The sequence below is a fragment of the Castor canadensis genome, chromosome 3, assembly GCF_047511655.1.
Source record: "Castor canadensis chromosome 3, mCasCan1.hap1v2, whole genome shotgun sequence".
NCBI classification, from domain to species: domain Eukaryota; kingdom Metazoa; phylum Chordata; class Mammalia; order Rodentia; family Castoridae; genus Castor; species Castor canadensis.
The window spans coordinates 88,838,510-88,847,817 of record NC_133388.1 but is presented as its reverse complement, the minus strand read 5'-3'; positions in this window follow the sequence as shown (position 1 = coordinate 88,847,817).

Genomic DNA, 9,308 nt, shown 5'->3' with positions numbered 1-9,308 from the left:
ATTATGAATTACCTTCATAATATGTTTGAGTTCATCCAAAACAAGTGGGGTGTGGCTAACATACAAAATGTGGACATATTTAGTATATGTGTTTTGAAGTTCAATCCAGTTTTTTATATCACACATTTACTCAATAGAATGGTTGTCTGATGCCTTTTATACATTCAAGAAAACATTTTAATATAACATATATTTCCTCATAGTTATCAGCTTACCTTGCTTTTATCCATTCAGCTTCTCAAGATGTCTGATGCATTGCATTAGGAATGTAATAGCAAAACAAAAATTCAAATGGGAGAAAAGAGTCATACAAATCTACTTACAAAAACATTTTGGTCATACATTATTTTAGTTAGAGATCTTACACCTCAATTGCAACCACACTCCTGCATTACGTAAGGTAACATTGTTATATGTTGACTTTCTTAACAGCAGAGTTTGACTTGAAATTCATTTGCATGTGATTTATTGAGGAAAACAGATTGGGTCAAGGAGACATGAAGCATGGATGTGATTTAGCTGGAATCTTGATTCAGCCTCATCTCATGGGGAGCACTGGGTCATCAATAGCACCCAGAGTTGATCTTTCCCACCTTCAGGTAATGAGGCCAGTCTGGTGACCTCTTATGCATAAGAATTGAGTGCAGAAGTCATTGGCTATGGTCTTCCTTCAGGTAGAGATATTCCATATTGGATGATGATTACTATCATTGATGGAGGTCATTTGTGTGGAGAAAGAGGGAAATTGTGAGCTGGGTATTGGCTATATTGGCTTGGGAAAGGGGAATTAGGCTGTGCACAACAGTTTCTACTATTGACATTGGAACTCCCCGGTACATGGTCAACATTCTATTAATGATAGACTAATTCCTATTTTCCAAACTTTACTGTTTTGATTTAATCAGGTTATATAGCTGATCTTGCTGTTCTTGAAGAATTAAAATAATTTAAACTAAAGCAATTGTTAGGATGGAAAATATAGATACAAAAATTATTATTCAACACAAAGTCTCAGAATTTTTTAAAGTATTGACTAGGAAAGCAGTGTCTCATTTAAAAAATTTCTTAGTGGAATGATTCTACAGCATTGTACCTATTACTTGTACCAATGTAGAAATGATGCTAATGATTCATAGCTGATAGTTTTGCCTTCTGTGTGTAGAAAGGCAGACAGAAAGAGACACCATCAAGTATATTTATGAATGGCTAGCATTAGCTCATTCTGAGGAAAATGGGCTCCTTATGCATTTGTGTTCATGTTCTCTACAAGGTCCCTTCTTAACTGGGTCTGGCCATCAGTACTGTCATGTGGGCACACATGTGAATGGCAGACTTCTTAGTACAATGAAAAAGCAGGTAATGGTAGTTCAATCACTCATCCCTGCACCTAAAGCCAATTTGAAGATGGATGAACTCTGTCAACACCTCACACTAAAATCTTGTGCCTTCCCAGGTGGTTCATTTCAATTTAGTGATGATTAGCACCTGGGACAAGATTGCCTGCCTGTGCTTGTCACCCCAGCACAGCAGCAGCAGAGAGGCTAGTGTAGCCCTTTCATGCACTGACATTCAGATGGTTCCCTTGTGTTCACCCTCCCACCCTCCATCACCCCTATTCTCTTCACAACACAGAGCCCTTCCAGGGTCCCAGTGTCTAGGTTTCCTTCACTTACATTTCCACTGCAGTATTCTTACAGTTCTTTCTGTGTTAAACCTTTTCCTTCTTCTGCTTTCTGTGTTATAGATGTTTATATCTTTCTTTTAAAATTATGTTACCTGTGTGGATTTAGGCTCATCCTATTGATATTTCCAAATTTTATTTCAGTGGGAATTTTGGAAAGATAAGAAAAGAGTACAAGTGCTTAGTCAGAATTTTTTATCAGAAACACACCACAGTAATACTTAAATATTTGAACTGATTAAATGATTTGTTCTTACATATGAAAGAAAATCTATCTGCAGGATTAAGACACAGTTAGAAGCTCAGGGGTAAAGTGGTTCCAGGTGGGTACAATTCAGTGGTGTGCCAAGAAAGGAATGTGTTGTTTTAAGTTTGTGAAACATTCCCTGTTGGCCAGATTCTCATTTCACTTGGGATTCTCTCCTTATTAAATTATGAATTTCACTTTTAGGTTCCAATGGTCCCTATGCTAAATTTTGTGAGGAATACTTTCACTTTGTTATTACACCATTGATTACAAGTTCTCATTTTCTTGGTCCTAACTTCTAAGAATGGGACAACTGAGTATTTAACTGTGCTGACGGTCTCTGACAAACTCTGACATGTCTTCTGTTCCTCACACAAGTTTCTTACATTTCTGGTCTTCTGGTGTTCTTTCTGCTTTATTGGCTACACACCACTTTACTTTTTTCTCTCCTTAATTATTTCTATAATTAGCTGTGTATTTTCCTTACCCCTGTAATTCTGCTTAAGTTTCCACATAGATCTCCATCCATCAGTGTACCCTTTATTGAAACATTTCATAATTTGTGTCAATATATCAGTCTGTTATGGTCATTTACAATTGTAACCAGACTAACTTTTTCTTCTTAAACATGTGATATTTCAGTGATTTTTCTCATAACCTGGAGCAATATCAATCTTGACCTGAAATAAAGAAACCTTAGGTCCTTCTTCATGATGAATTAAAGCCTTTATTAGTTCATATTAATTAATCAGTGATGTGATACTGGCTCACTTTTAGAATGGTCTTATTTCTTTTGTCCTTTAGCAACAAACAAAGAAATAATCATTTTCCTTACTGTTATGTTTACTTCCAGCAGCACAGAGCTCTAGGAAGGCTCAGCATGGCATAGTATACTCATTTCTTCTCCTTCTGTGGAATGAAAGGTTTTGATACTGTCAAGAAAAGTTTAAATGGAATTCTAAAGTCTATTGTCTTTGGTGACTAATTTCTAAGAGAAGTAAATTATAGTGTTCCTCTCTTTTTACATAACTAAAGTTTCTCATGACTGTTAGGATCCATGCTGTATACTACAGAAGTTGACACTGTCACAGATTGGAGAAGAAAGACACTAAGTGTGTGGAATTTTTGATTCTACATCTCTGAAATGAGAAGGCACCATCCACTCTCTAAATCCTCATTTCTGGGCTCCTCCTCTCTGTACCTCTTCTTTGCATCTCCTCCCTGCAGTTGGCTGATGCAGCCTCACTGATGTCTATAGATGACAAACTGTGATGAGAACAAAAGGGCAGAAACATCCAGGCTTCTAAGGGAAATGTCTTTCTGACCATCTTTGAAACTTTCAAAGGCAAGGTATTTGTGCAGCCCAGTCTGTCCTCTGCTTGCCCTAGAGGCCAAGTGACTTGAGCTTCCACCCCTGCTCAGTCCTACAGCATGCAGGCTCAGCCACACTCCTACTGCTCTTCCCAGGATGAGACATGATCTTCACCCTAAGTAAGTACAGGCTCGTCCCTGACCCCTTCCACAAGGCAACTGTGTTCTGATTGCATCTGAGTAGCACTACCTTTGTTGTGGAGAGAGGAGTATGGGAAGCCTATGAGACTTGACATGAGCACAGCTATGTCCTATAATCTGCAGGCTGGGATGGACACAGCCCCTAGACACAGAAGGGGGTGAGGGCAAAATGCAGCATAGCTGCTTCTCCTAAGATGTTTATGTCCAGAGAGTAGCAATCACTGGTTCCTCCTGTTCTTGATAACTACAATGCCATGCCCCCCCAAGAACTGTTGCTCTGCTTCCTTTTTTGCCACTATATATAATCAACTCACTGGAGATGGATGAGGCTCTTATATGTCTCCATCAGAGTGCCCAGACCACCTGACCCCAGCTTTCTGCATGTTTGTTTTCTGTGTTTTGTCCTTTCTCAATCTCCCATAGCTGCCATTTAGATTTCTAGGATGAGCTTGCACAGGCTGTGAGAGGTGGCACCCAAACAGGGACCTAACTATGGGGGAACTCAAAGCTGGAGATGAGGAGACAGTCTCCAAGAAGTGCACACATAACAGAAACTAAATAAGGTGAGGGGGAGAGTGAATTGAATACGGTAAGGTGTAAAAACATGGGACAGTATGAGTCTAAGGACCAAGAGCTCTATATAAAGGTTTTAAAAGCTATGCTAAAGATTAGAGGAGGCAGGGTAAGTTTGCTTCCACTTAAGCTGTTTTCAGATTTTGTACAGGATACTTGAAACATGTTCCTTGAGGAAGGCACAGTAAATTTAGAAACATGGAACAATGTAGGAGACAGGCTGAGGGCACAATATACAGCTGATGGGCCAGAATACATGGCCATTTTTACTTTTGCTTCATGGTTCATGAATAGGAATTGTTTGGTTCCCACTGCCTCAGATAAACAAAGATTCTCCTTTTTGCTATCTGACTTAACTCTGCAAGACATGCCCTCAGTGTCAGAGGAGAGGAATGGGATTTGTGGAGCAAGGTGCTACTGCTGGGAATAGGTGGGCCTGACAGGGACTGAGTCATAGTGTGGAGTCAGCAGAGCCATAGCATCGGACCCACCTCCTGAAAGAACTCAGCCCCGTGCATGCCTGGCCCCATTCCTGTTCCACTGATGTGGGAGCACTCTGGCAATTGCAGGGGGTGTTGGAATAGTTAAAAATTATTTTCTCCTCTCCTTTGTTGGAGGCTGTCACAATTTTCCCTATTTCTTCTGGGCATGGTTCTGCTGCCTTTTACACCAAAGATTGCCACAGATTGAACATACTGTTTTTGCCTGTGCTCAAAGGGCAGAGCTTTATGCTGTTTTCATGGTCCTCAGGGACTTTCTATAACAACCTATCAATCTATACAGTGATAGCAACCATATGGTAGGTGTTTCACACCACTTTGAAACTGCTTATATAGATCATACTAGTAGTGAAGAGTTATTTAATCTTTTCTTCCAGTTGCATAGTCTAGTGCACACCCATCTTCATCCCTGTTTTGTGAGCCATTTGTGCTCACATTCTAATCTCCCTGCCCACTTGTTGACAGTAATGCCTGGGCAAATAACCTATTATCTGGGCTTGCCCTAGGCTTGCCTATAAAAACTGCCACACCTGTAGAACCTGCTCGACTAAGTGATGCTTTGTACATCAAAATGCTTCAGCCTTGTATTCTATGCTTCTGCACACACTGGTGAAGCCATAAACATGTTATCTCTCATTGTTGGACTATTTGGGGTCGAGGGAATGTTTGTGATTTTCCTGAAGATGTGGAACACCCAGTGTTAGTATCATTATAGTTTGTCAAGCCTCATAGACCCCCTGGTCCCAAAGATAAGCAGGCTGAGACAGAAAGACTCGCCCCTAGAGAGGAAACCACTGAAGTTGATTCCTCCACCAACCAGAGGGAGGCCAAGGAGACAGCTTCCACTGAGACAGGCACAGAACAGTTAGCCACACCCCTGGGGTTAAATTAAGGAATTAATAGGCATGACAATGATGATAACTGGTAACCTGGATGGGGCTGGGAATCCCACAACCACATTGCTGGTGGCATTGGTCATAATTACAATACAAGTGGATGCTGTCCAGGGAGATGCATTCTAGGCTTTCATGAGCAATCTGCCAATGGTGCATCCTAGCACTTGGCAGAGCCACCCTGTATGTATCTTTACTACTAATATGGTATACATTGGACGTCACTCCTCAGGATATTTGGTGCCTCAATGTAGTGACTATAACTTTACAGGTAAAGATCATCTTATGGGTGCATGGGAACAAAGCTACGATACTGAAAACTTCCAGCAATTGAGACAACAAATATTGGCCATGCAAAAGCTTATGATAGTGTTGTTTCTCCAGCTAATGTTGCAAAAATTATCCTGGATGAATTCAAGGGTTTCAATCCATTTAACTTGCTAAAGCACTCCTTCTGGTATTTGGCAGGATAAGTGTATTACTGTTCATCTCTTTTCTTGTCATTTCAGTTGCATGGTGCACAGTGCAAAGACAGCTCTTTGGATTGAGGTTTCAGACTTCATTGGGAGCATTTAAGAAATAAAAAGGGGTAGATGTGGAGAGTGGAGTATGAGAAGCCTATGAGAACTTGACCAATGTCCAATAATCTACAGGCTGGCTTGGCACAGCCCCCAGCTGTGGAAGGGAGCAAGCCCAGCTATGTCCAATAATCTGTAGGCTGGGATGGGCACAGCCCCCACTTCAGAAGGGAGTTGAGGGCAAAATGCAGCATAGCTGCTTTTCCTAAGATGTTTATTTCCAGAGAGTAGTGATTGTAGCTTCCTCTTGTTCCCAATAACTGCAATGTCATGCTCCACTGAGAACTGCTGCTCTATTTCCTTGTTTACCACTGTATGTAATAAACTAAACGGAGGTGGATGAGGCTGTTGTGTGTCTCCATCAGAGTGCTCAGCCCACATGACCCCAGCTTTCTGCATGTTTGTCTTCTGTCTTTTGTCCTTTCTCAATCTCCTGTCTCTTCCAATTAGGTTTCTAAGATAAGCTTGTGCAGGCCACGTGACTTTGATTCACAGTCAAGTCCACTGTGTTGCAGGGGGAAGTGGGATGCAGTCGGTGACTCAACCTGAGGGCCTCATCTTGGTCTCTGAAGGAACTGTGCTAGAGCTGAGATGCAGCTGCTCATCAACTGTGTCCCATTTCTCTCCTGGCACGTGCAACGCCCTAGCTCTTCCTCAAGTTCAGTTCAGAGACCACCCTGGTAATAGGCATCCACGATTTCCAGACTGAGTTTAGGAAGAATGAAACTTCCTTCAACCTGAGGAAACACTTAGCCCATGGAGTGACACAGCCCATTACTTCTTTGAGTGACACAGTGCCTAGAGCTGCAGAGGGAGCTCAGCTCAAACCTCCTAAGACACAAGACCTTTTGTGGTTCAAGAATTCAGGGGTTTTTGACAAGGTCTCTTTTCTGTGAGGGCAAATAGGGTTTGTCTCCTTAACAGTGGCTTCCCATCAATGTCCTGCTATATACAGAAACACTGTGCCCCAGAAGGAGGTCTTCAGATGAATTTCTACTAAAGGGATCCCCTTCTCCTCCCTATTTCTCACCCCACTTTACACTCTGAAATAAATACATAAAAAATGTCAGGGCTCTAAAGTTAGCAATGCAGTGATAGTTTTATTAAAAATCATTTGTACCATTAATCATGATAATGAGCATTGCCTCAGGGGCTGACCAACACAGCCCCTGATCATGCTGTTAACTGAGCAGCTCTGCAGCTCAGACCCTCATCTAAGGCAATGCTGATGGCACAGATTCTCAGTGCACTGGAGGCTCTCAAACTAGATGAAAGCTTTACCTCTAGACAAATATAATATACCATCATGATACTGACGTGTTAAATTATATTACATGAAATAGCTACATTTCCAATCTTGTAAGCAATATACAAAACAGAAGAACTAAGTGAACTAATTATTTAAGTGATACTAAAAATGCAAAAGACATTCACTTGTAATATTTTAAAAACAGAGCTATTTCAGTGATTTCCATAAAAATTTTGAGTCAATTAACCAATAAAATGATATCAAATGAACAGATAAATCTATTGAAAAACTCTTAGGCATGCCATTAAAAAAAATCATACTAATTCATGACATGGCATTAAAATTACAGTTTAAGGAGAATTTTTAGTCTTTTAAATCACACTGACAAAGTGAATAGGAAAACCAACATTCTCTACCAAAGTTCACAATATCAAATTCTCAAAGGGATTGCCAAGACTGAGAACATTTTTATTTACTCTGAGAAAATTCTACTAAGTAACCAATCTGTTAAGAAGTTTCATATAATATATATATATATATATATATATATATATTGCAGTTAGTTCATGATAGAATAAAAATATCCTGCCCCTTAAAATATGACACATGCATAAGTTAAGTCTTTCTTAATTTACAATATCCTAAATTGTTGAAGCAGAAATGAAGTGAATCATTTCACTTAAAAATATTAAAATTAGTTGATGTGTGATTCTTACCTCATTTTGAATTCATCCCTAAAACTATTAAAACATGCTTTTAAATAGTTTAAAAAATATTCCTATGTCCCAGCTTCATGGGAAACAGAAGTAGAAGTTTTGCAGGAATCTCAAGCTCAGATACAGGACACTGAGGCAGTTTAGCAGGAAGCAACATTTTATTGTGCTGGCACAGAATCAGCGGACTCATATCCAAAGACTAAGACTCAAGAACAAAGATGTCTTACATTAGATACCCTTGCAAGCAGGTTATATAAGCAAAAAGCAAAGCTCAACCCACACTTGGCTGCATGTGACTTCATTGTCTATTTCATTCCCTCAATGCCATGTGACCCTCTTAATGTTTCAATTCTTTAAGTTTTATCTCTCTGCTTTGCCATCCCTTTCTCCTGCCACATTATCAGAACATACCTGTCTGTTTCTCTTCTTGTCCTCCTCCCTGCTGCAGAAGAAGTAATTGAGCCCACAAATAGGAGAGCAACCCTGACAATATAGAAAACCCCATCCATAAAATTTCCCATGAATTGAACAAAAAGGGGTGGATGGTCTTTGCTCACAGATATTTTTCTAACAGACCTCTTCTTGTCCATTACATCAAAGACTCAAGTGCTCACTTTAATTTCTTCAACTGCTGGCATCCTTTGGTTTCTTCTTGGTGTTCCTCCAGCTCCAGTTTTATCTTTGTACCCATTTTCATTTTTGCTTTTAATTTCTCTAACAAGACATTCATCCTTAATTATGACATTTATGATTCATTAGTTCCCTAAGGTTTATATTTTTCATAAAATATTTTTTCAAATTGTGGTAAGACACTTAACACAGGAACAATGATCATTATGAAATTGTAAATCTGCATTTCAATATTGTTAGTTAACAGGCACAAGATGGTATATCAGATCCCTAGAACTTATTCATCTCCTCTAACTGCAACTTGTATCTGTCACCAGGATCACCCCATTTCTACTTTCTCTTAGTCCCTTGCAACCACTACTTCTCTCTCTGCTTCTGTGAGCTTAACTGTTTTAGGTACTTGTTATAAGTGGAGCCCTGGAGTGTTTGTTCTTCTTAAATGGGTCTGTTTCATTCAGCATAATGTCCTGGAGGCTCATAGGGCATATATAGCATATTTTCTACATCCAATCATTCATTAATCAACATTTAGGTTGATTCCATCTCTTGAGTATTGTCATGTCAATAGGAAATCAAAAATAACTTGACTTAGAAATAGGCAAAGGGCTTTCTAGATGTTTCTTCACAGAAGACATGCACATGCAAAAAGTTATATAAAAAGATGACCAAAATCACTACTCACACATGAAATTAGATTTACATCTGTTTGGATGGCTATCATCAAAAACC